This window comes from Oryctolagus cuniculus, chromosome 7 (assembly GCF_964237555.1).
Source record: "Oryctolagus cuniculus chromosome 7, mOryCun1.1, whole genome shotgun sequence".
Classification (NCBI taxonomy): Eukaryota; Metazoa; Chordata; class Mammalia; order Lagomorpha; family Leporidae; genus Oryctolagus; species Oryctolagus cuniculus.
In genome coordinates, this window is record NC_091438.1 from 126,031,160 (window position 1) to 126,056,584 (window position 25,425).

General features: G+C 47.1%; 2 pseudogenes; both read right to left on the bottom strand.

Moving 5' to 3' along the window:
- Positions 1-6,973: 6,973 nt before the first annotated feature.
- On the bottom strand, positions 6,974-8,564 carry LOC103350284 (nucleophosmin pseudogene; annotated as a pseudogene).
- Positions 8,565-21,410: 12,846 nt separating this feature from the next.
- Positions 21,411-24,386, bottom strand: LOC127493462 (histone H3, embryonic-like; annotated as a pseudogene).
- Positions 24,387-25,425: the final 1,039 nt, after the last annotated feature.

The following is a 25,425-nucleotide window of genomic DNA, read 5'->3' on the forward strand; positions in this document are numbered from 1 at the left end:
CAGCTCCTCCCAGACCCCTCACCCCTATTCCCTGGGGTTACTACCTATCAGCACACTCAGAACTTGGGGGAACCCAGGTTAAAACTTACGGTTGTGTGACTGTGTGTGAATGAGGCGGTGCTGTGGTGACAGGAGTCAGCAGACAGGGGTCAGAAGATAGGGGTGGGATCTCTGTGCTGATCCCATTTTAGTGCCTAGACAGCGCAGTGGCACCTGAACCAATGGGCAGCTCTTACAGCCTGCCCCGGGGAAATCACAGAACTCGAGCAGCCTGTGTGAGCAGCCCCCCAGTTGGCAAGGAAAAAGATAGGAGCCTTGCTCGACTTCAGAAGCCGTAAGGAGAGGGGTGTGTCCGGCACACCACAGGAAACGCAGTCCACTGTGCCCAAAGGACCTAGTTCCTCGCCTCTCTGTGTCTGCCCTGCCTTCCGTCTCTCGGTGTTTTCCCTCACTGGGAACTGTGACTCTGCACTTTTCCGATTGGCTCTCCCCAGGGACAGCTACAGGAGCTGGCAGTGTGGCCGCTGGCAGACAGGGCCCTGGAAGAACCCCGGTAGGAGAGCCGGCAGCCCTGTGCCCATGGGCTCAGGTCTGTGGACACTGAGGGCCTCCCCTCCAGCCTTCGCTAGCCCCACCCACACTGGCGTCTCCCAGACACAAGGTTCTGATGGGCTCTGCCCATAGGGGCCTGGCTCTCACACCCACTGCCTCCTCATCAGGGGCCTCCCCACCCTACCTGAGACAGCAGGAGCTTCCCCTAAGAACATCGTATTGGATGTCTGGGCAGTCTGCGATAGAAACGCAGCCCTGGGCAAGTTGCCTGCGCTCTCTGAGTCTCAGGTTGCTGACCTGTAGGACAGGGCTGTAATAGTACCTACTTCACAGTGGGGTTTGGTGGATTAAACGGATAGCGTGTGTTTAAAGTCTCCAGCCCCTACACGGAGTGCCCCGAACGTGTCAGCTTAACATTCTTATTGCTGTGTTTGTTCAGGTTGTGCCCCATAAAAGCAGAAGGGGTGGGGCAGCCTCTAACCTCTCCCTGGGTGTCTCCACCTTCTGAACTGCCGGCCCCCTGCAAAGGACTTGTTTCAGAGTAATCCCGGTGGCCCCTGCCTGCTGCTGAGCCCGGGCATGTGCGGGACAGACAGGGAAGGAGAGGGCTGTGGAATGTGGGCAGGGCACATGGAAACCTGGAAGCCGGCAGGTTCCATTCATGCACCATTTCTGTAAGGCAAGCCCAGGTTCTGCCTCCAGAGGAATCTGGGGGCCTTTGGCCATGAAGCCATGATCAGGTCCCTGGAATGAACAGATCGGGGTGTGCTGGGCAGCATACTGAGCTGGAGAGCTAAATTCTAGGCTTATTGTTGTGTGATCCTGGCCAAACAGCTTCCTTCTCAGGCCTTTAGTCTGCCTGTCTGTTCAGTGGGAGGGTTGGGCAAGGTCCCATCTCGCTTTAACATTACATATCTGAAAGGATCTGACACCCGGGAGAGAGAACCGAGTTAGCACAGAATCGTGGCTGGGAGTCCGAGCGCAGCAAGGACGCAGAACTGCCTTTCTCTCTTGTCCAGCCCTCGGACGCTACCTACCTGATTCCGCGTTTTCAGCACTCGGAGCCCTTCCTCCAGGAGCCGTCTCTAAGGCCACCATCATCCCCACACTTCCGTATTTGGCTGTCTGTGGTTCCTTCCCTGTGTCAAAGTTCGTTTGTTCACAAGCCTCCCTCCTGTCATCCTCCAATCTGAGACCCCAGGCCCACTAAGGCCCCTCCCCCTCCTCAAAGGCAGGAACTCACCAAATTCAACTCTGGTGGCCCATGGCTCCACACTGAGCACAGTGACCAACCATCGGAGTGTCTCAGGCCATGGAACTTCCAACAGCAAAACCAGGGCAGTCTTGGGTGCACTAGGACTACTGGTCACCAATAGGTCAACAGCTGGGCTAGTAACAGCTTACTGAACTCAATTAAGAGGAAAAGAATCACAGGAAACTTGGGGCTCCTTTCTAATGAATTTTTATCTCAGAGAGAGAGGAGAAAAATCACTGGTCTTAGTAACACGACAAGGCTGCAGCAAAGATGCACAGAACTGCAGACTTTGGAAAGCAGTTTTTTAAGCATAATCTCCATGGATTCTCACAAAACCCTGCGAGTTCATTGAAGAAAGAAACCTAATCCTGATCTCACCAGCCACCGACGTGCAGAGAGGTTAATTCGCAGAGAAACGTAGCAAATCCACGGAAAAGAAGACTCCGTATCTCACAGGTGGCACTTGCTGCTGAAGTAATCCACAACTTCAGTGCCATCCCCAACAAAACAGGAATTGTCGTGGGACTTACGAGATGATCCTAAAATTCTTATTAAAGAGTGAGAGGCTAAATATAGGTAGAAGAATCTGGAAAGGGATAGAGGGGTGGGGTATGGCGCTGTGGTGTAGCAGGGAAAACCACCACCTGCAGTGCCGGCATCCCATATGGGTGCTGGTTCGAATCCTGGCTGCTCCACTTCCTATCCATCTCTCTGCTGTGGCCTGGGAAAGCAGTGGAAGATGGCCCAAGTCCTTGGGCCTCTGCACCCAAGTGGGAGACCTGGAAGAAGCTCCTGGCTCCTGGCCTCGGATTGGTGCAGCTCCAGCCATTGTGGCCATTTGGGGAGTAAACCAGCAGATGGAGGACCTCTCTCTCTCTCTCTCTCTCAGCCTCTCCTTCCCTCTCTGTGTAACTCTGACTTTCAAATAAATAAATAAATATTTTTTAAAAAAGGGATATGGGGACTTATTTTAAAGCTGTAACAGTATTAAAAAGTAAAGTAATGGCAAAAAGAAACAGAGAGACTGACAATGATAGTAAAATTTCATATATGACAAAAGTAGCCTTAAAAACCAGTTGGGCTACGTGAGATTTCCAACAGATGATACTGTGACTGTTGATTGTACACATGGAAATGGGGAAATTAGATTCCTATCTTACATCACACACAAACATTCTAAGTGGATTAAAGACCTGGACATTACTTTCTAAAGCTTTAAAACTTTGAGAAATATATCACATGAAAGGAAAAAATTGAAGCATTTGACCACATTATAATTTGAAATTTGTATATGACAAGAGATATATAAGAAGCAACATTAAAAGACAATTCAGGGCCGGCGCCACGGCTCAATAGGCTAATCCTCCGCCTAGCGGCGCCGGCACACTGGGTTCTAGTCCCGGTCGGGGCACTGGATTCTGTCCCAGTTGCCCCTCTTCCAGGCCAGCTCTCTGCTGTGGCCCAGGAGTTCAGTGGAGGATAGCCCGGGTCCTTGGGCCCTGCACCCCATGGGAGACCAGGATAAGCACCTGGCTCCTGGCTTCGGATCCGCCGCGGCAGCCATTGGAGGGTGAACCAACAGCAAAAGGAAGACCTTTCTCTCTGTCTCTCTCTCTCACTGTCCACTCTGCCTGTCAAAAAAAAAAAAAAAAAAAAAAAAAAAAAAAAAAAGACAATTCAAACCAAATCAGATATTTACAAAACATGTAATTGACAAGAAATCAGTATCTGAATATATACATATTCACAAATAATAAGCAAAAGACAAACATCCCAACAGAAAAGTGAGCAAAATACATAAAAATGTATTCATAGAAAAAGCCTCAGTTGCCAAAAACATGGGAAAGAAATCAGGGAAATGAAACTTGAACTACAAGGCAAGTCCATTTCATGTCCAACAATTTAGCAAAGATCTTCGACTTTGACAATACTTGGCAAGGATGTGGATAAACAGAAACCCTCATCTGTTTCTAGCAAGACCATAAGCTTGAGGGCAACGTGGAAATGCTCATTAAAGTTATAGAAAGACAAAGCACAAACCTCACCTCCCAGTAATTCCTCTAGCCACAAACCAGTCCCCACACTAGCACCTGGACACGAGGCAAGGTATTCCTGTGGCTACGCTTCTCTCAGTAGGAAAGCAGATGCATTAGCAGACATGGCTGGAATAGAGGCTCTGGTCTTCCCGTAGGAAAAGAATTTTGGACGTGAGACAGAAAGCAGTGGTAAGCAAGGTAGCAAGGTTGAGTGAGGAGGGCGTCCGTCAGAGCGGTGGGCACCTCTCCAGTGGATCTGAGTGTGCCCAGTCACTGACTGGGGTGAGCCAGGTAACAAGGCAAATGAAGAGAAAACCTGACAGACCAGGCGGGCATCTCAGCAAAGAACTGAGAGCTGAGTGTCCTGCGCATTTAGATGTGGGCGTGTAAGGGTCTGGGGTCTGGGTCTCCCCCGCCCCATTCCCCCTGTTCCCCTGGACAGAGGGCTGGCTGGGTGTGAAGTAGGTAAAATTCCTCCTGGGTTTTACTAGCCGATGTTATCAGACTGGGTAGCCCTCTTGACACGGGGCAGAGGCGTCTCCTGGTGCTGCCTTCCTTGAAGGGAAGGCTGGGACGCCCTAGAAGGTTACTGGGCTGTGGGCCACTTCCAAGGTGTGTTTCCTAAGCTGATGCTACCTTCCTCTCTGCGTGTGCTTTGCTTTCCTCGGGCCCCTTCCACACACGTAGGCTAATTCCCACCTAACAGATACGCAGTTAAAATGAATCCTTCAGTCTACCTATCTCAATACAGAGAAATCTCAAAAACAAAACCAAGTGACAAGAAGGAGGAGAAAGTTGCAAAAGCAAATAACTGGGGCCACATGACAGCGCAGCCACCGCCTGCAGTGCCAGCATCCCATATAAGTGCTGGTTCGAGTCCTGGCTGCTCCACTTCCTTTCCAGCTCCCTGCTAATGTGCCTGGGAAAGCAATGGAAGATGGTCCAAGTGCTTGGATCCCTGCAACCCACGTGGGAGACCCAGATGAAGTGCCAGGAACCTGGTTTTGGCTTGGCCCAGCCCTGGCTCTTGCCACCATTTGGTGAATGAAACAGAAGATAGAAGATATCTCTCTCTCCCTCTCTCTCTCTCTCTCTCAACCTCTCTCTCACTCTCACTCTCTCTCTCTCTTTTTTGTAACTGTGTCTTTCAAATAAATAAATTTTTAAAAAAAAAAAGCAAATAAGCACTTATTTAAATTTTTCAAACACAGGAAAATAACACTGCATCTCATACATACACACACACCGCATGCAGAAAAAGTACAGAAGGAGCCAGTATTGTGGTGTAGGGGATTAAGCCACCACCTGGGACACCAGCATCCCATATGGGCACTGGTTTGTGTCCCAGATGCTCCACCTCTGATCCAGCTCCCTGCTAATGGACTCAGGAAAGCAGCAAAGGAAGGCCCAAGTACTTGGGCCCCTGCACCCATATGGGAGAATGAATGAAGCTCCTGGCTCCTGGGTTTGGCCTGGTCCAGCCCTGGGGAGTGAACTAGCAGATAGAAGATCTCGATCTTGATCTCGATCTTTCCTTCTCTCCAAAATAAATAAATTAATCTTCAAAAAGAAGGAGAGGAAGAAGAAGTGGAGGAGGAAGAGGAACAGACAGAAAAAGGATAAAAGTTGGCATGGTGATTTCAGTGGAAACAGAAGGCAACAGCCAAAGATGATCAGCGCAGGACTTCAGCTACATCCAGCATTTAATCACCTTCAAAAGGTAGGGAGGAACATCTGAAACAAACACCACAGTTAAACACTCACCTCTGGTAAACCTGGGAGGAGGCTCATTTGGCATCTGGTCTTGTGAGTGAAAGGTTCGATTTAAGGCACCATGGTAGGGGGACATGGGAGGCAGCCCCGTGGTGGGCTTGGAGCAGTGACGGGAGCAGCCTCGGAGGGGACATGCTTGGTGCCAGGTGGCAGCAGTAGAGGCTGTGGCAGTGAGGCTGGGGTCTCTGGAGCTTCTGGTAGCAAATACGATGTCCTCTCTGTTCCAGGGGAAGCTGTCTAAGCCAGATACCACCGGAGGCGGTCTTGTGGCCTCAGCAGGTCCCTGCGAGGACAGCAGTAGAAACCCCAGCGAGAACACAAGGCATTCCAGAGCCTGGGGGGAGATCCAGCCAGCTTGCCAGGGCAGTGAAAGCAGATACAAAGTAAGTAGTGCCCCTTCCCTCTGCAACCCCGCCGGGTGAACTTCTGAACCCTTGTCCAGGACCCCGCACTCATCCCTGGGAAATCTCATCGGAGTGAGTGTGGCCTCCTCACTGCCTGCTCACGGCCTCTTGGAGGGCACCGTTAGTCTCCTAGCACCTTCATTCTCCCTCCCAACGCTGCATCGGGGACAATATACTGAGCAGGACTTCCCTGTGTTCGTTCAGAGCAGACGACGGAGATCCAGCACAAGCTGTGGGCCCACCGGGGCTCTGCCAGCCTCGGCACCAAATCAGCCAGATCCAGCGCGAAAAGAAAGCCCCCCCCCCCCCCGACAGAGGGGGACATACCCCACCCACTCATCCTCTTGCAAAGGCGGCACCAAAGCCCCTCCCCTTTCCTGGGCCTTCCGGGACCCATCTCGCTACCACCTCTCTTTTTTTTAATACTGAGTTTATTTCACATGTATGTTTTTGTCTCCCCACTATTTCCACATCTGACCACCGATACTACTGTGTCCTGTCGTAACATTCCATACACAATTAAAACCAGGCAAAGGGCGGATTCCATCTTTAAAAACTAAACAGGCGGGATAGCGCTGTGGTGCAGCGGGTTGAGTCACCGGCTGCGGTGCCCACATCCCTTGTGTGTGCCGGTGTAGACATCGACTGGAGTCCTGGCTGCTCCTCTTCCGATCCAGCTCCCTGCTAATGGCCTGGGACAGCAGCAGAAGATGGTCCACGTGGGAGACCCAGATGAAGCTCCTGGCTTCGGCCTGGCCCAGCCCTGGCTTTTGTGGCCATTTGGGGGATGAAGCAGTGAATAGAAGATAGAATCTCTTTATCTCTCTCTGTAAATCTGCCTTTCAAATAAATAAATCTTCAAAAAAAAAAAAAAAAAACTAAACAGGTATTTTAGACAGCACATTCTTGGAAATGGAACCTGGAACATTTATCAAACATGGCACGGGAAGTTCTCACTCTGCATCCAAAAAGGACAGCCAGATACCAACTGTTACAGAAATAAGACAGGACATTTTAACAAACTGTTTAAAGTGTTTTCTTAAAGAAACTTCCCAGAAGCAAGTTTTTACGTAATGGATGAACTTGACTTCCACTTTGGGAAGAGAACCACCTTGTTCTATGCGTGCTTGCATTTTTGCTTTAATGTCTTCTCCAGAACTAGGTCCTTTTGGTGTTGCAGGAGATTTTTCCTGTTTTTCGCAGGATGCGTGACCTTTTGATCTTGGTGTTGCTAGTGTTGAGCTTTCTTCCCTGCTGGTTTGATTTTTGTGTATTTTTGGCTGGGAATCTCGTATAGATCTCTTCACTGGAGGTTTTTCTTCAGTTTTCCTTGTCATCAAAATCATTGTCATCCCCATCTTTGTCATCTTTGTCATCCTCATCAGCAACAAGTTCTCCTTTTCTCCGTGTCACTCCGATGACATTTCCCAGTGCTGCCTCCTCCAGGGTGCATCGCTTTCCAGATACACCTACTAGTTTCACGTCCTCCTCCTCTTCATCTGCCTCTGCGTCTTCCTCCACATCTATTAAGTGGGTTCCACTAATGCACCCACACCCGGAACCACACTTCAACTTGATGGCCACAGGTGGTACTATTTCTTTATTTTTTTTTTAAGATTTATTTATTGGGGCTGGTGCTGTGGCGCAGCAGGTTAACACCTTGGCCTGAAGCGCCAGCATCCCATATGAGCACTGGTTCTAGTCTCGGCTGCTCCTCTTCCAATCCAGCTCTCTGCCATGGCCCAGGATAGCAGTAGAAGATGGCCCAAGTCCTTGGGTCCCTGCACCCACCTGGGAGTCCCGGAAGAAGCTCCTGGCTCCTGGCTTTGGATCAGTGCAGCTCTGGCTGTTGTGGCCATCTGGGGAGTGAACCAGCGGATAGAAGACCTCTTTCTCTGTCTCTACCTCTCTCTGTAACTCTGTCTTTCAAATAAATAAAATAAATCTTAAAAAATTATTTATTTATTTAGAAGTCAGAATTACACAGAGAGAGAAGGAGAGAGAGAGAGAGGTCTTCCATCCGATCGTTCACTCCCCCAGTTGGCTGCAGTGTCTGGAGCTGCTCCGATCCAAAGCCAGGAGCCAAGAGCTTCTTCAAGGTCTCCTACACGGGTGCAGGGACCCGAGGACTTGGGCCATCTTCTACTGCTTTTCCAGGCCATAGCAGAGAGCTGGATCAGGGGTGGAGCAGCCAGGACTCAAACCAGTGCCCATATGGGATACCGGCACTGCAGACGGCTGCTTTACCCGCTATGCCACAACACCAGACCCAAGTGGCACTATTTCAAAGCCACCAATGGGAGCCACCAGTTTTTGAAGTTGCCAGAATGACTTTCACAGGACGGCCTTCCTAATTCATCGCCCCTGCTTCAACAATGTGCCGTTCCGCCTTCGCACCTGCACCTAAACCGACCGTTCTTAAAGGTGCTCGTTTTGGTCATGGTCCACTCTAAAGTGATCATCTTTGTTGGTCTTTAGTTCACAACTGAAAAGATGGTTCTGGGACCTCAGGGGGATCATGTCCATGTCCATGTCCATGTCCATGGGAACTTAGGTGAGATATAAGGTGAATGGAGACAGGCGCCCACTACTGCAAAGAATAGCCAATGGATCTGGCTGAAAAGCCCATGAGAACATTTCAGGCATGGAAAGCCAAGACACTGTGATGAAAAATGATCTACTTGAAAAATCTACGTGAGTGAGATCCCAGTGGAAAGAAGGGGTCATCAAAGAAGGAGGTACCTTTCTCTGAAGGGAGGAGAGAACTTCCACTTTGACTGTGGCCCTGTCTAAATAATGTCAGAGTTTGTGAACTCAAGAAGCTTCCATAGCCTTGGCAGGTCATGACAAGAGCCTCAGGTGATCACTGACGTCATAAATAAGAGTGTCAATTGTTAAATCAACAACAAGAGTCACTGTGCACTATGAGAATTAATGGTAAAACTTGTCTTCAAACAGTACTTTATACTTTGTGTGTCTGTGTGGGTACAAACTGTTGAAATCTTTACTTAGTGTAGAGTTTATCTTTTTTTTTTTGACAGGCAGAGTGGACAGTGAGAGAGAGAGACAGAGAGAAAGGTCTTCCTTTTGCCGTTGGTTCACCCTCCAATGGCTGCCGCGGCTGATCCGAAGCCAGGAGCCAGGTGCTTCTCCTGGTCTCCCATGCAGGTGCAGGGCCCAAGCACTTGGGCCATCCTCCACTGCACTCCCAGGCCACAGAAGAGAGCTGGCCTGGAAGAGGGGCAACTAGGACAGAATCTGGCACCCTGTCTGGGACTAGAACCCGGAGTACCAGCGCCACAGGCGGAGGATTAGCCTATTGAGCCACGGCGCTGGCCAGAGTTTATCTTCTGTATATAAAGATAATTAAAAATGAATCTTAATGAAGAATGGGATGGGAGAGGGAGTAGGAGGTGGGACAGTTTGGGGGTGGGAGGGCAGGTATAGGGGGAAGAACCACTATAATCCAAAAGTTGTACCTAGGCAATTTATATTTATTAAATAAAAGCTTTTATAAAAAATAAAATAAATGCTGATAAGTAACTTGGGAAAAAAAGGGACAGAATCTTGCCAGGGCCCATGCTCGGGTGCCCCCCTCCTCCTTTGGCTTACACCCCTCACGCTCAACTTTCTAGATCTTTCTAGATCCCTCCATCCCTCTGTGGCTCCCACACCTCTCTACTGGTCCACTCTGCTTGGATTTGGTGTCCCAGAGTGACCTCCCAGGACACACCCTGAGGAGTCTGATGCCAGCTGCTCTTGCAGTAGCTCAGGTAAAAGGCCTCTTCTCCCCACCACAAGCTACCAGCCTCTGCCACAGCCTTGGCCTCCCCATGGATGGCAAGAACCTGTCTCAGTCCACTTATCCCTTCTCAACATCAGAGGTGACTAAGGAACCCCAAGTACAGCCAGAGATGCTTATCAGCATGCCAGAGTGGCAGGGACTTGCCCAGCATCTGGGCACAGAAATGGAGTGCTCCTCGGAATAATGTCTCTGCTAGACCTCGAGTAAACCACCCCCCCAGCACCCACCTCACTGGCGTAGCCTCCCCTACCTGACAGCCCAGCCCCGGCTCACTCTAAGCAAGGTTCGGAGAGGGTGGGCTAAGCCACCTACTCCACAAAACCACCTTCCTGCCCCTCCCTCGCAGGCTCAGTCAGGCTCAGCGCCTCTGCTCACGCTAGCAGCTCTCCTTCCTACTCCCCTCTGCATCTTTTTTTTTTTTTTTTTTGACAGGCAGAGTGGACAGTGAGAGAGAGAGAGAGGCAGAGAGAAAGGTCTTCCTTTGCCGTTGGTTCACCCTCCAATGGCCGCCGCAGCCGGCGCGCTGCAGCCGGCGCACCACGCTGATCCTAAGGCAGGAGCCAGGTACTTATCCTGGTCTCCCATGGGGTGCAGGGCCCAAGCACTTGGGCCATCCTCCACTGCACTCCCTGGCCAAAGCAGAGAACTGGCCTGGAAGAGGGGCAACCGGGACAGAATCCAGCACCCCAACAGGGACTAGAATCCGGTATGCCGGCACCGCAAGGCGGAGGATTAGTCTAGTGAGCCAGGGCACCGGCCCCCTCTGCATCTTACTCATCCCCCGGGACCTAGCTACAGCGCTCCCTGCTCCCACTGCCTGGAGCCTCCTTTCTCGAACCATTGAGTCCTGTAAGGAATTGCTCAGTGAGCATGAAATGCAGAAACAGAATGTGGCGTGAATGACTTATCCGCCAAGCATGGAAAATCTACAATCTTTGTTTATAAAACAGTCACATAATTCAGATGAAAACTCAAGCATTTAGGGGTGAAGTACCTTGTTGGATGATTCAGAACACGTGTGTGTGTGTTGTATATAGAAGATGTAAGTATGCAAACAATACACAATAATGTGTTTATATATGTAATTCACATGTGTATGTATGTAGAGTGTTTTTATACAGAGAAAGGCTCTGAGAGAGAGTTAATCTAAGTTCTGCACAGAGCAGACACCAAGACTGGGTTAAGTGTGCAGGGATTTAGCTTGGAGAAATGCCTACGTGAGCACTTGGGGAGGAGGCCTGAAAAGGCTGGGAGAGCTGCCAGAATAGGCTGCAAGTGTGGCCCTGAGCGGCAGAGAGAGAGAGAAGAAAGCCTGGGTAGCAACTGCCTAGGTTTCTGAATAGTTGAATTCGGTGAGGAGTCCTTGGGCTAAAGGCAGCCATCAGAGAAGCCCCAGGTCTCCCAAGAACAGGCCAGCCCAGGTGTCCCTGCCACACACAGTCACTGTCCAGGGTCAGCCCCAGGAATGACTTGGAAACTAATGTAGTAACGTACTTGGGGATGACAGCCGCTGGGCCCTTGGCCACTTGTGCCCTTTGTAGTTGGAGGTCTGCAAAAGTGTTTTCACAGCTGCCATAAGGAGAACGCTAGTGTGGTGCGTATGAATTACTGAAACCAGGTGATCCTTCTAGAAAGAAAGATGTGCCAATTAAAACAAAAACTTATGGGGCTGGCGTTGTGGCAAAGTGGGTAAAGCTAGCGCCTGCAATGCCGACATCCCATGCCAGTTCAAATCCCAGCTGCTCCACTTCTGATTCAGCTAATGTGCCTGAGAAAGCAGTGGAGGTGGCTCAAGTGCTTGGGCCCCTGTGCCCACATGGGAGACCTGGAAGAAGCTCCTGGCTCCTGGCTTCAGACTGGCTCAACACTAGCTGTTGCAGTCATTTGAGGAGTGAACCCGTGGATGGAAGACCTTTCTCTCTGTCTTTGTAACTCTGTCTTTCAAAGAAATAAGTAAATATTTTTAAAAAATTAGATTTATCTTTTTTAAAGATTTGTTTATCTGAAAGGCAAAGTGACAGAGAGAGACAGAGACAGAGAGAGATATGCCATTGCTAGTTTATCCCCCAAATGTTCACAACATCCAGGGCTGGGCAAGGCTGAAGCCAAGAGCCAGGAACTCCATTTGGGTCTCCCACATGGTAGGGGCCCAAGGATTTGTGCCTTCATCTACTGCCTTCCCAAGTGCATTAGTGGGAAGCTAGATTAGAGTGAACATAGCCAGGACTTCAACCAGTGTTCCTAGGTTGGCTGCAAGCATCATAAGCAGTGGCTTAACCCCTGTACCATAACACTGGCCCTTAGATTGATGATTCTAATGACACACTTAGCTAATCCAAAGGGAGAATTTTAAACTAAAAGAAAGTGTGAGAGCATGCTCTATAATGTAACACAAAGAAATTTTAAAAAAATGCATGAAGTTGCCATCAGCTAATGCCTCAAGCAACAGAGAGCTCTTTATTGTGACTCACTTCTACTTCAAGACTGCAAAGCTCCAGAGCACCTGATGTTTTCCGAAGTTGTTTTTCATGTTTTCCGCTTTATCCCATGGAGCAATGTAAGCACTAGCCACCAGAGCTGGTCTAGACCCACTGCAAAGGCAATGCCCACGCAGATGTGTCAGGGAGTAGCCAAGCGTTGCCCTTTGCTCTAGTTCAATGCTAAGATCTCAGGACTCACTTCAGCCTTATCATCATAGCATCTGGCATGTGTTGACATGTTTCTAAACTGCACCTGCGTGAGCTTACACCTACCCCTTCGTGTGATGACAAGTTTCCCCCCCTGGAATACTCATTTCTCCCGCAAATAAAAGATGCCCATTTGCCCTTGCTCAGGGGTCATGGCTTTGGAAATAATTCACTATGGTCAACTCCCTTATTGGCTGTAAATGAATTACTTTGTGTGATAACTACTTCTAATGGAGGTGTTGATTCCTGCTCATCAAGAAGCAAACTGCTGTGCTCTGGTGACAATGCTGGTTCGCTGGTTCGTAAACATGGAGAATAAAGTGAAGAAGTCTAACCTACCATGTGTGTGAGTTCTGGAAAAAGAGAAGAGGGAGTACAGAGGACGGACAATTGGAAGAAATACTAAATAAACATTTTCAGAACTGATGTGGAACACTATGCTCAGAATGAGTCCATCACAAATTTTCTGTATGGCTTAAGTGGAAAGGAAATCAACATCTTAACACAACACAGTGATTCTTCATAGTAGTAGAGACCAAAAGGAAGGAAGGACAACGCGGCCAGTGATGGTGTTATTGACAGCAGCAATAAAGTCTAAGAGAATTTTAACCACCAACCAAGACTTGTACGCCCAAAGGAATTCTCTTTCAGCAATGAGGAGGAATTAAGACATTTTCAGAAAAACAGGAGCTGAGATTTTTCTCACTAAAACCAACAGACTCTGCTGAAGAATGAAAAGCAGCTCCCAGAAGGAAAGTGTGGATCGCAATGGCGAGTTCAGAAAGTGGCCAGCGATGGGGCCGGTGCTGTGGCCAGCGATGGGGCCGGTGCTGTGGCGCAGCGGATTAAAGCCCCGGCCTGAAGCGCCGGCATCCCATATGGGCGCCGGTTCTAGTCCTGGCTGCTCCTCTTCCAATCCAGCTCTCTGCTATGGCCTGGGAAAGCAGTGGAAGAAGATCACCCAAGTCCTTGGGCCCCTGCACCCGCATGGGAGACCTGGAAGAAGCTCCTGGCTCCTGGCTTCTGATCGGCGCAGCTCCAGCCATTTCGGCCATCTGGGGAGTGAACCAGCGGAGGGAAGATCTCTCTCTGTCTCTCTCTCTGTAGCTCTGTCTTTCAAATACATAGAATAAATCTTTGAGAAAGAAAGAAAGAAAGAAAGAAAGAAAGAAAGAAAGAAAGAAAGAAAGAAAGAAAGAAACCAATGCGTGGGCAAATGTATATAAACACTGGTTGTAGAAAACAGCAAGAATAATGCCCGTGGCAGATAAAGAATTAAACGGGCTAAGATAACAGGCGGTAACACTGAGAAGGTGAACGTTGAGGTGCTCAAAAGTCCTTGAATCACTCAGGAGGGGATGAGATATTAACTTTCATTTGTTTCAGAAACATGCATGGTCAAACTTTCAGGTAGCCACTTAAGAATATAGTTTAACCACTTTTAAACTTGTAGGAGGAACATGGAATGAGGAAATAGTCAATAAATCCAAAAGAAAACAAGAGCTGCAAGAAAACATTAAAGGCGACGCAAATAAAAGTACACAATAAAATGGGAAAAATACAGGAGCTTTGGCGAGGGAGTGAGAGATGAGGGGCGACGCCGGGCCCAGCTGAGCCGCAAGAGAGCAGGAAGGGCTGGAGGCAGACTGAGCGGTCCCGGGGGTCCTGGGGACAGAACCCAGGGAGCTACGACTGTTTCTCATAGCCCCTCTGCAGCCACCTGCAACCTCCAAGAGCCTCCCACTCAGGCCGCCCTCAGAAATAAAACATAGATAAAAGCAAAGCACTCGTTATGCAAATTCAGAAACAAGTGCTCTAGGCTCCCGAAACATACCACCCATTCCAGCCAGTCCTTGTGAAGCCTGGATGCCATGGCCCAATTTGAAAACGCAAGGAAAGAGGGGACTTCTCACTGGGCTCCCCTGAGCCATAGGACAGAGCAGAGCCAACCACTTGCATTCATCAGAATACAGCAGGCTTGGTATCAGACCCAATGAGGAAACAACTCTAACATGTAGCACTGCCTGGAGACACAGAAGGGACCAGGGAACACGAACTCACAGTTAAAGAACTCTCACCGTAACAGGCTCATTACACAACCAACATGCCAGGCAGGTACCTCTGAGCTTGGATAGTGAGCCCCCCATCACCACAAGTAAGCACCCCAAGACTAGGACTCCCCTGGTGCGGAAGAGGAAGGGAACTAAGTTAAGGCCCTCAGAGACTGCTTCTTGGGAATGGGACGGCTTTAGTAAACTAGGCTGGTGGCAGTGATGTGGGGTAGGCAGGAACCAGTTAGGTCTCTGAGCTGGAAGTTACAAGCTCCCATGTAATTCTATCTCCCTATTTGTCAATCAAAATGCACCCTTTCTCAGGTGGCTTCATGCCTGGAAATGCCACCCCCAGCTCATAAAGGAAACCAACCACAAAGAAGGGACCTCTCCGTGGCCATAGACAACAGCTGGAGGGGCAGTCGTGTGCTCTCTCTGCTTCCCACTCTGACCCGTTCTCCTTTTGGGCAATATCGTAGTCCACTGCCCACTCATGACTGGGCAACCCATGCTCTCGTGTGTGTGTGTGTGTGTGTGTGTTCACTTCCTCACCTTTAATATAAACTTTATCATTTTGTGAACTGTGTACATGTCAGCACTTGGTGTGACAAGAACCTGGAGTACAAGAATTAATATATCCTTGACCACATCAGTAAATGGTGGTCCAATCACCAGCAAGGTACAATGAAGGAATATTCCAGGGAGTCAGACTCATTTAGGCATTATCACTGCTGGCCCCAGGTGGGTTTTGTGGACCCTGGGACTTTGTAAGGACTTGGGATTTGGGACCCACGTGTGATCAGCCTGGGGCCAGTATGGATGACCAGATGGGTGCCTGTGTCACTCTCTTCCAACTTTGGGCCTTCAGCAAGAGGACACAGGGCTATGTCTTGAGACTTATTGCTGGGTTAGTAAAGCCCTAAGGGTTTCCATATTGAGGCAAGTGCCTGTGGACAGAGGTTCTTGACTTAGGCCAGCACCAGGCAGAGACCTGCACCTTGGTGAGAGAAACTTCCTCTGGCAAGAGACTTCTTGCAGGCCTGGTGTGCATCCCCAAGATTGCACCAGGCATGGTGACTGTGAGACCCAGGGGTGACCCATGTAGGACCTGCCTCCATGACTCCTCCCATAACCTTGGACAGACAGTAAGGAATCACAGAACTGTTTGAAACTTAGTCAAAGGCTGATGAAACTCAGCATTGGACTAATGGTCCCTGTCCCCAGGCCAGTGCCTACAGAGTGACCTCTGGACATGCTTCAGTGCCCAGCAGAGCTCTGTGGCCCTGGCTGAGTGGTCTTCTACCCCAGCCAGCACCACACCTGTGGCTGGCAAGTGCAGTGCTGGGGGGCCCCACCTCAGAGGCAGACAGGTCATAGCAGGGTGAACTGCAGCCTCACCTCTAGGCTGCACTGGTCTTGGTAGGCTGAGGACCCTGAACATCATGTAGCCTTGTGGCATTTGTGGACATAGGACAAGGAGTCTGACCTACCCTGGTCCAGGGAGAAGCTTTTAGGGACAGACCACTCCTTTTCAGGCATGTCTCCAGTTCATGCTAAAGAACACATCAGCTGAATATTTGGGAAAAAAATGAATTTGGAGAGTATTGTATGACTGAGTCAGTAAAAAGTATCCATAGCAGACCTGGGGAGAACTGCAGCTTAGGGTGCTGTCTCGTACTGAAATAGCAGACGTATCCATGGACTCAGAAAAAATAAACAAATTATTCAGAATGTCTAGGACAGCCACAAATGAAGCCAGATTACTGGAATGAATCCTTCCACACGAAGATGATATCATGCACAAACAAGCATCAGGAATTTCCAGGGAACTCTGTTCTCACCCAAAGAGCAAAACAAGGTACCAGAAACCAACCACCCAAGAATTGAAATTTAAAAATTCTTGGATGAAGGCTTCAAATTAGCTGTTTGGGGGCTGGCGCTGTGGCGCAGCAGGTTAATGCCCTGGCCTGAAGCGCCAGCATCCCATATGGGCATCGATTTGAGACCCAGCAGCTCCACTTCCAATCCAGCTCTCTGCTATGGCCTGGGAAAGCAGTGGAGGATGCCCAACTCCTTGGGCCTCTGCACCCACCTGGGAGACCCGGAAGAAGCTCCTGGCTTCAGATTGGTGCAGCTCCAGCTGTTGCGGCCAACTGGGGAGTGAACCATTGGATGGAAGACCTCTCTCTCTCTCACTCTCTCCTCTCTCTCTCTCTCTCTCTCTCTCTGCCTCTCCTCTCTCTGTGTAACTCTGCCTTTCAAATAATAAATACATCTTTTAAAAAAAATGGCTGTTTAAAGGAAGCTCATTGGAAGTCAAGACAACACAGAGAAATGATGCAACACTCTACCGGAGAAATTTGATAAAGAGATGGAAGTAGTTAAATAAAACTAAGCAGAAGTCTTTCTACTGAAAACCACACTAAGTGAAATTTAAAACATGATAGAAGGCATCAATAACATAAGAGATCAAATGGAAGAAAGACTCAGCTTTCTAGAGGACAAGCCATTTGAAAATACAAAGTTGGAGGAGTTAAAAGGAACCAAGAGGAATGAAGAAAGCTTATGGGGAAAATGAGATAACATGAAAAAATGAAATATTGGGGTTATTGGGGTTCAAGAGGGACTTGAAATACCACAGGGATAGAAAACATATTCAAAGAGATAACAACAGGAAACTTCCCAAGGCCGGCGCTGTAGTGTAGTGGGTTCAAATCCTGGCTGCTCCACTTCTGATCCAGCTCCCTGGGAAAGCAGCAGAAGATGGCCCAAACTGTAAGAAAGGGATGCTAACAAGTAAGAAAAAAATATCAAATGTAGAAAATTAACTGGTAAGAATAACTATACAAATTCTGAATTCTCTGTTCTTGAAAATGTGATGTGTAAACTATTGATATCATGAGGCTGGCGTTGTGGCATAGCAAGTTAAACTGCCACCTATGATGCTGGCATCCCATTTGGGCACCGGTTCGAAATCCAGTTGCTCCACTCCCAATCCAGCTCCCTGCTAATGCATCTGGGAAGGCAGTAGAAGATGAGCCAAGTGCTGGGGCCCCTGACCCACACAGGAGACCCGGAGGAAGCTCCTGGCTTTGACCTGGCCCAACCCCAGCCGTTGTGGCCATTTGGGGAGTGAACCAGCAGATGGAAAATCTCTGTCTCTCCTTGTCTCTCTGTAACTCCACATTTCAAATAAAAAATGCATCTTTAAAAAAATACTATTTATATCTTTATTGTGAAGACTAGAAAAATTATAATCATTACATTAAAATGTTAAAAGGCAATATTGAAAGCCGTCAAATGTAACATTAAAAATTCAAAGTGTGGACAGGAATGGAGAACAAATGTAGAGTTCTTTATTAGAATTTCTTATCTCTTGTTTGTCTCTTTCCTTATCTTTACTATCAATATTAACTTTTTTTTTTTTTTGACAGGCAGAGTGGACAGTGAGAGAGAGAGACAGAGAGAAAGGTCTTCCTTTGCCATTGGTTCACCCTCCAATGGCCGCCGCAGTGCCCCAACCGGGACTAGAACCCGATGTGCTGGCGCCGCAAGGCGGAGGATTAGCCTAGTGAGCCGCGGCACCGGCTCAATATTAACTTTTTATCATTTCAAGATAGCTTGTTATAGTCAAAAGAAGTTTTCGTAAGCCTCATGTAACCACAAAGCAAAAACCTCTGATTCCTTGCCTATTGCTAAGTCTATTAGAGGTTTTAGCTCTGTGGTTACTCTGAGGCTTACAAAAACTTCTTTTGACTATAAATAAGCAAGGAATCAAAGAACACCACTAAAGAAAATCACTTACCCAGTAAGATAGGGGAAAGAAAGAAAGAAAGAAAGAAAGAAAGAAAGAAAGAAAGAAAGAAAGAAAGCTATAATAAAGACACAAAATGAGCATAAAAATGGCAGTAGGAGGACATTGCCTATCAATGATTTACCTTAATTGTCAACGGACTAAAGTCTCCAACTAAAAGACATACAGGCTGCATCAAGAAAAGCACTTCACCTCTTAGGACACACATAGACCAAAACTGAAAGGATGTGACAAGATATTCCATGCAAATGGAACTCAAAAGAAAGCAAGAGTAGCCATTCTCCTATCAAACATGATAGATTTTAAATCAAAAGCAGTAAAAAGAGACCAGGAAGGTCAATATATAATGATAAAGTGCTCAATCCGGCAAGAGGAAATAACACCTGAAATATATATAAACCCAATATTGGACCGCTCAAGTACATAAAGCAAATATTAATAAACATAAGGGAGATAAAGACTCCAGTACAATAATAGTAGACTTTAACAGTCCAGTTTCAGAAATAGACAGCTCATCTAGACAAAAAAAATAAGAAACAGCAGAGTTAAATTGAGCCCAAGATCAACTGGAACTAACAGACGTCTACAGAAATCTCCACCCAGCAAATGCAGAATATGCATTCTTCTCAGCAGCACATGGCACACTCTCCAGGACAGATCGTACGGTAGGTCACAAAACAGGCCTCCACACACTCACAAGAACAAAAATCACATCCATTATCTCTTCTAACAACAATGCAGTCAAACTAGGAAATAACAACAACAAAAAAAACTTTGGAAACTACACAATGCATATAAATTAGGCAACTTCATCATGAATAATTAGTGAATCGAGATGAAAATTTTAAAATTTCTTGAAACAAATGAAAATAAAAACACAACATTAAAAAAATCTATTAGGACACAGCCGAAGCAGTACTGCAAGAGAGGTTTATAGCAGTCAGTGCCTGTATTAAAGAAAAGTAGAAAAATCTCAAATAAAAAGAACTTACCACTACAATTCAAGGGGTTAGAAAAATAAGAATAAGTCAAACCCAAAATTAGTAGAAGGAAAAAAAACAATTAAATTCAGAGCACAAATAAAATGTGGAAATTAAAAACCATACCCCCCCCCCAAAATCAATGAATCAAAGCACTGGTTCTTAGGAAATAAAAACAAATTTGATAAACCTTGACCTAGACTAACAAAGGAAAAAAAGAGAGGATTCAAATACATAGACTCAGCGATGAGAATGGGTCATTATGACTGACACCACAGATATACAAAGGATCATTACACATAACTACGAACAATTGTATGGGGACAGATTCAATTACGCAGAGGGAATGCACAAATTCTTGGATAAATACCCTTTACCAGGATGGAACTATGAGAAAACAGAATGCCTAAACAGCCCAATAATCAGCAGTGAGAATCAATCAGTAACAACAACAACAACAAATCCCATTAAAGAAAAGCTCAGGAGCACGTGGCTTTGCTGATGAATTCTATCAAATTTTAAAGAATTTCCACCAAACCGAAAATTCTTTCAAAAAATAGAAGAGGAAGAACTTCTTCCAAATTCATTCTTTGAGATCAACATTATCTTGATACCAAAACCAGACAAGGACATAACAACAGAAGCCAATATCCTTGATAAACATAGATGCAAACATCCTCAACAAAATGTTAGTAAACAGAACTCAACAGCACATTGAAAATATCATTCACCAGGATTAAATGAAATTTAACCCAGGGGCCAGTGCTGTGGCGCAGCAGGTTAAAGCCCTGGCCTGAAGCGCCGGCATCCCATATGGGCACCGGTTCTAGTCCCCGCTGCTCCTCTTCCGATCCAGCTCTCTGCAATGGCCTGGGATAGCAGTGGAAGATGGCCCAAGTCCTGTGGCCCCTGCACTCATGTGGGAGACCCGGAAGAAGCTCCTGGCTCCTGGCTTCAGATCGGTGCAGCTCTGACTGTGGCGGCCATCTGGGGAGTGAACCAGTGGATGGAAGACCTCTCTCTGTGTCTCTACCTCTCTCTGTAACTTGTAACTCTCTCTTTCAAATAAATAAATTGTTTAAAAAAAAAAAAGAAATTCAACCTAGGGAAGCACGGATCATTCAATATACACAAATCAATAAATGTGATGTATACATCAATGAAGTGAAGGGCAAAATTATGTGATCATCTCAACAGATGCAGAAAATGCATTTGATAGAATTTAACATCTCTCGATGATAAAAACCCTGAACAAATTAGGTATAGAAGGAACATACCTCAACATAATAAAGACTGCATATAATAGCCCAACAACTAGTAGCATTTTGAATGGGGAAAAGCTGAAGCTTTCTCTCCAAGATCTGAAACAAGACAAGGCTGCCCACTTTCACCATTCTTATTCAACATTGTACTATAAGTCATAGCTAGAGCAAGAGAGAGAAAAATGCACTGGGGCCAGCGCTGTGGCATAGCAGGCAAAGCCACCGCCTGCGATGCCAGCATCCCATGGGCACCGGTTCGAGTCCCGGATGCTCCACTTCCACTCCAGCTCTCTGCTGTGGCCTCGGAGAGCAGTGGAAGATGGCCCAGGTTCTTGGGCCCCTGCACCTATGTGAGAGACCTGGACGAAGCTCCTGGCTCCTGGCTTCGGATTGGCACAGCTCCAGTTGTTGCAGTTACCTGGAGAGTGAACTAGCGGATGGAAGACCCCTCTCTCCCTTTCTCTGCCTCTGCCTCTCTATAAATCTGCCTTTCAAATAAAATAAATAAATCTTTAAAAAAAAGAAGAAAGAAAAGAAAAATGTACTTTAATGCATCCAAATTGGAAAGGAGGAAGCCAAACCATTGCTATTTGCAAATGACATGATGTTATATATAGAAAACCTAAAAAATTCCACCAAAACACTATTAGAACTAATAAACAAATTTAGCAAAATCAGTCAGTGTATAAAATTCAGTAGCATTGTTATGCGCCAAGAGTGAGTCATCTGAAAAAGACATCAAAAAGCAATCCCATTTCCAACAGCTGCAAAAAATAATCCTGGGAATAAATTTAATGAAAGAGGTTAAAGAGCTCAATAATGAAAAGTATACATCATTAATGAAAGATATTGAAGAGGACACAAAGAAATGGGAAGACATCTGTGTTCACAGATTGATAGAAGCAAGATCATTAAAACATGTATGATACCCAAAGTGATTCACAGATTCAGTGCAATCCCTATCAAAATTCCAGTGACAATTTTCATAGAACTAGAAAAAAACACTCCTATAATTTGTATGAAGCCATAAAGATTACAAATAGCCAAAGCAATCTTGAGCAAAAAGATTAAAACAGGAGTCATTATACTACATGATCAAATGATATATATTTAAAATATATTGCAAAACCATAGTAATTAAAACAAGATGGTCTAATGTTCAACAAGTAAAAAGTAGTAGAAAAACATTATTCCATAGGACATAAGAATGGCTATAATGATTATAACATGATGTCAATTTCATTCTTGTGTATTGTGTTTTTTGTAATCTATATTAACTACTACATATAAGAGAAAACATCTATTGCCTTTGTTGTCACTGGGTTATTTCACTAAGCATAATGGTCATGGTCTCAGGTTGCATCCGTTTTGTTGTAAAAGATGGAATTACATTCTTTTTTCCAGACTGAGTAGTATCCCATTGTGTATGGTTGCCATATTTTTATTTCATAATGCTTCTGATTCTTCAATTTTGTCTTTGATGTCATATGTCTTATTCATATACTACTATCCTTTTTCAATATAATATCATCATTTATATGAAAAAAAAAAAAACAAGATGGTCTTGGCATAAAAGCAGATACATAAACCACTGGAAAAGAATAGAGACTAGAAGTAAAGCCACACATCTACAGTTAACTGTTTTGACAAAGATGCCAGGAGTATCCCGGCTGCTCCACTTCCCATCCAGCTCTCTGCTATGGCCTGGGAAAGCAATAGAAGATGGCCCAAGTCCTTGGGTCCCTGAACCCACGTGGGAGACCCAGAGGAATCTCCTGGCTCCCAGCTTCGGATCAGTCCAGCTCCAGCTGTTGTGGCCAATTGGGGAGTGAACCATCAGATGGAAGACCTCTCTCTCTGTGTTTCTCCTGCTCTCTCTGTGTAACTTTGACTTTCAAATAAATAAATAAATCTTTAAAAAAAAAAAGATGCTAAGAACACACATTGGAAAAAGATAGGTTTTTTTTAATAAATAGCATTGGGAAAATTGTATATCCACACACAAGAGTATGAAACTAGACCCTGGTCTCTCACTATATACAAAACTCAACTCAAAATGGATTAAATACCTAAATGTGAGACCAGAAACTGAAACTATTTTTTTTAGGGCTCTGAAAAGAGCCTTTGGGCCGAGGATGGAAAGCGGAGACGAGGGTGCGCTGCCTAAGCCCGCTCGCCGCTGATGCGGCGGGCCAGCTGGATGTCCTTGGGCATGATGGTGACGCGCTTGGCATGGATGGCACACAGGTTCGGGTCCTCGACCAAGCCCACCAGGTAGGCCTCGCTCGCCTCCTGCAGCGCCATGACGGCCGAGCTTGGAAGCGCAGGGCCGTCTTCAAGTCCTGCGCGATCTCGCGCACCAGCCGCTGGAACGACAGCTTGCGGATCAGCAGCTCGGTCGACTTCTGGTAGCGCCAGATCTCGCGCAGCACCACGGTGCCCGGCCGGTAGCGGTGCCGCTTCTTGACACCGCCCGTGGCCGGCGCGCTCTTGCGGGCCGCCTTGGTGGCCAGCGGCCTGCACGGCACCTTGCCGCCCGTCGACTTGCGCGCCGCCTGCATCGTGCGGGCCATGCTCCCCCACCTGCGACCTCGCTCCCCGGCGCGCCGGCACCATCTCCAAAACTGAAACTATTAAAAGAAAACACAGGGAAAACATTTCAAGACGTTGGAACAGGCAAGGATATTCTAGATCAGACTTCAAAGCACAAGAAATAAAACCAAAACTGTGTGCTCTACTCCACATAAGAGTAGGACTGAGAAGCCTGTAACAGGTGTTTTTGTGAATAAGAGTTGGGGTGCCCGATGCATCCCTTAGAAAAAATGAAAAAATGTTCTACGTCACTATCATCAGGGAAATGCAAATCAAAACCACAACCCGATATCTCCCTCCAGTTTTGGCTGTTACCAAAAAGACTGAACAGGGCCCAGCGCTGTGGCATAGAAGTTAATCTGCCGCCTCCAGCACCAGCATCCCATAAGGGTGCCAATTTGATTGTCTGCTGCTCCATTTACAATCCAGCTCCCTGCTAATGCACCTGGGAAAGCAGCAGTAGATGGCCCAAGTGCTTCAGGCTCTGCACCCACACAGAGACCTGAAGGAAGATCCAGGCTCCTGGCTTTAGCCCAGCCCAGCTCCAGCCATTGTGGCCATTTGGGGAGTGAACCAGTGGATGGAAGATTTCTCTCTCTCTCCCTCTCTCTCTCTCTCTCTCCCTCTCTCTCTCTCTCTCCTTTCTCTGTAACTCTACCTTTCAAATAAAATAAATAAATCTTAAAAAAAAAAAAAAAGCTAACAAAAGCTGGCAAGGATGTGGAGAAAAGGGAAGCTTTGCACACTGTTGGTGGGTATGTAAATCAGCACAGCCATTATGGGAAACAGCATGTTCCTCAAAAAGCTGAAGATGGAACTACCTGTGATCCAGCAGTCCCACTCCCCACTGCTGGGTACATGTCCAGGGGAAATGACATCCGCCTAGGAGAGAACCATCTGCTCCTGCATGATTATTGCAGCACTGTTCACAATAGCCAAGAACTGGGAAAAACTCTTCACCTAGGAATTAACAAAGAAAATGTGGGGACCAGCGTTGTGGTACAGTGGGTTAAGCTGCCACCTGTGATGCTGGCATCTCATACGAGTGCCTGTTCCAGTCCCAATTGCTCCACTTCTGATCCAGCTCCTTGTTAATGCACCTGAGAAAGTAGTGGAAGATGCTCCAAGTACCTGGGCCCTTGCACCCATGTGGGACACTCCACTCAGATGCAGTTTCAGGCTCCTGGCTTCAGCCTGGCCCAGCCCCAGCCACTGCAGCCATTTGGAGAGTGATCAGCAGATAGATTCTCTCTCTCTCTCTCTCTCTCTCTCTCTCTCTCTCTTTCTCTCTCTCTCCCCCTCTTTCTCTCCCCCCCCCTCTGTAACTCTTCCTTCCAAATAAATAGATAAATCTTTTTAAAAAGATTTATATATATATATATATATATATATATACATACACACACACAATGGAATATCACAAAGCCATAAAAAAGGATGAAATCCTGACATTTGCAGCAATATGGATAAGATTAGAGTCATCATGTTAAGTGAAATAAGCCAAATGTTACATGTCCAAAAAATGGAAAAGGATTCTTTAAGGTCTCTGCAGATGGCTAAGACAAAACAGACCCTACGTACACATGACCTGAGGCAAATTGACCTTAAGGAGGAAGTCAGCAGCTCTGTCCAGCCACTGCTCAGACAAGTTTCAATATATGTTTCTCTTGCAAGCTCTTCGGACTTTTTAGGGGCAGTTTGTTCTCGATGTCTATCATACATAGCAAAGCTGAGGCTTAAAAGGAGGAAAGGGGCTTGCCAGGGTCACACAGTGCATCAGTCGGCAGCTGGCATAGAACCCAGATGTCCCTATCCTGGGGCAAGAACACAACCCGCAAACCGGAATGCGGTTTGAGTCCCCTCCCAGGGCTGCACCCTCACTTGTAGCTGCCTAATTATCTGTGCTCTAATCCTATTATTCTGTATGCCCTGAGCCCTGGGTAAAAAAACAAATCCTGGAGCCCAGGAGCACTGCCCACCCCACTCCCCTGCTTCCTTGGCCAAAGACAGCCTCCCCAGGGAGTGATTCAGCCACCCTGCCAAGCAGGTCTGGACCAGGGACCGAGCCTACAATCCAAAGCTTGGGCTGGAGTCCCCTTCAGGACTCTAGAGAAACACAGATCAGAAACATCCACAGCAGCCCAGAGAGAGCCTTGGTCAGCCCAGGAGCCCGGATATGCTTTGAGCAGGGCAGCACTAGGGTCGGGATGTGAG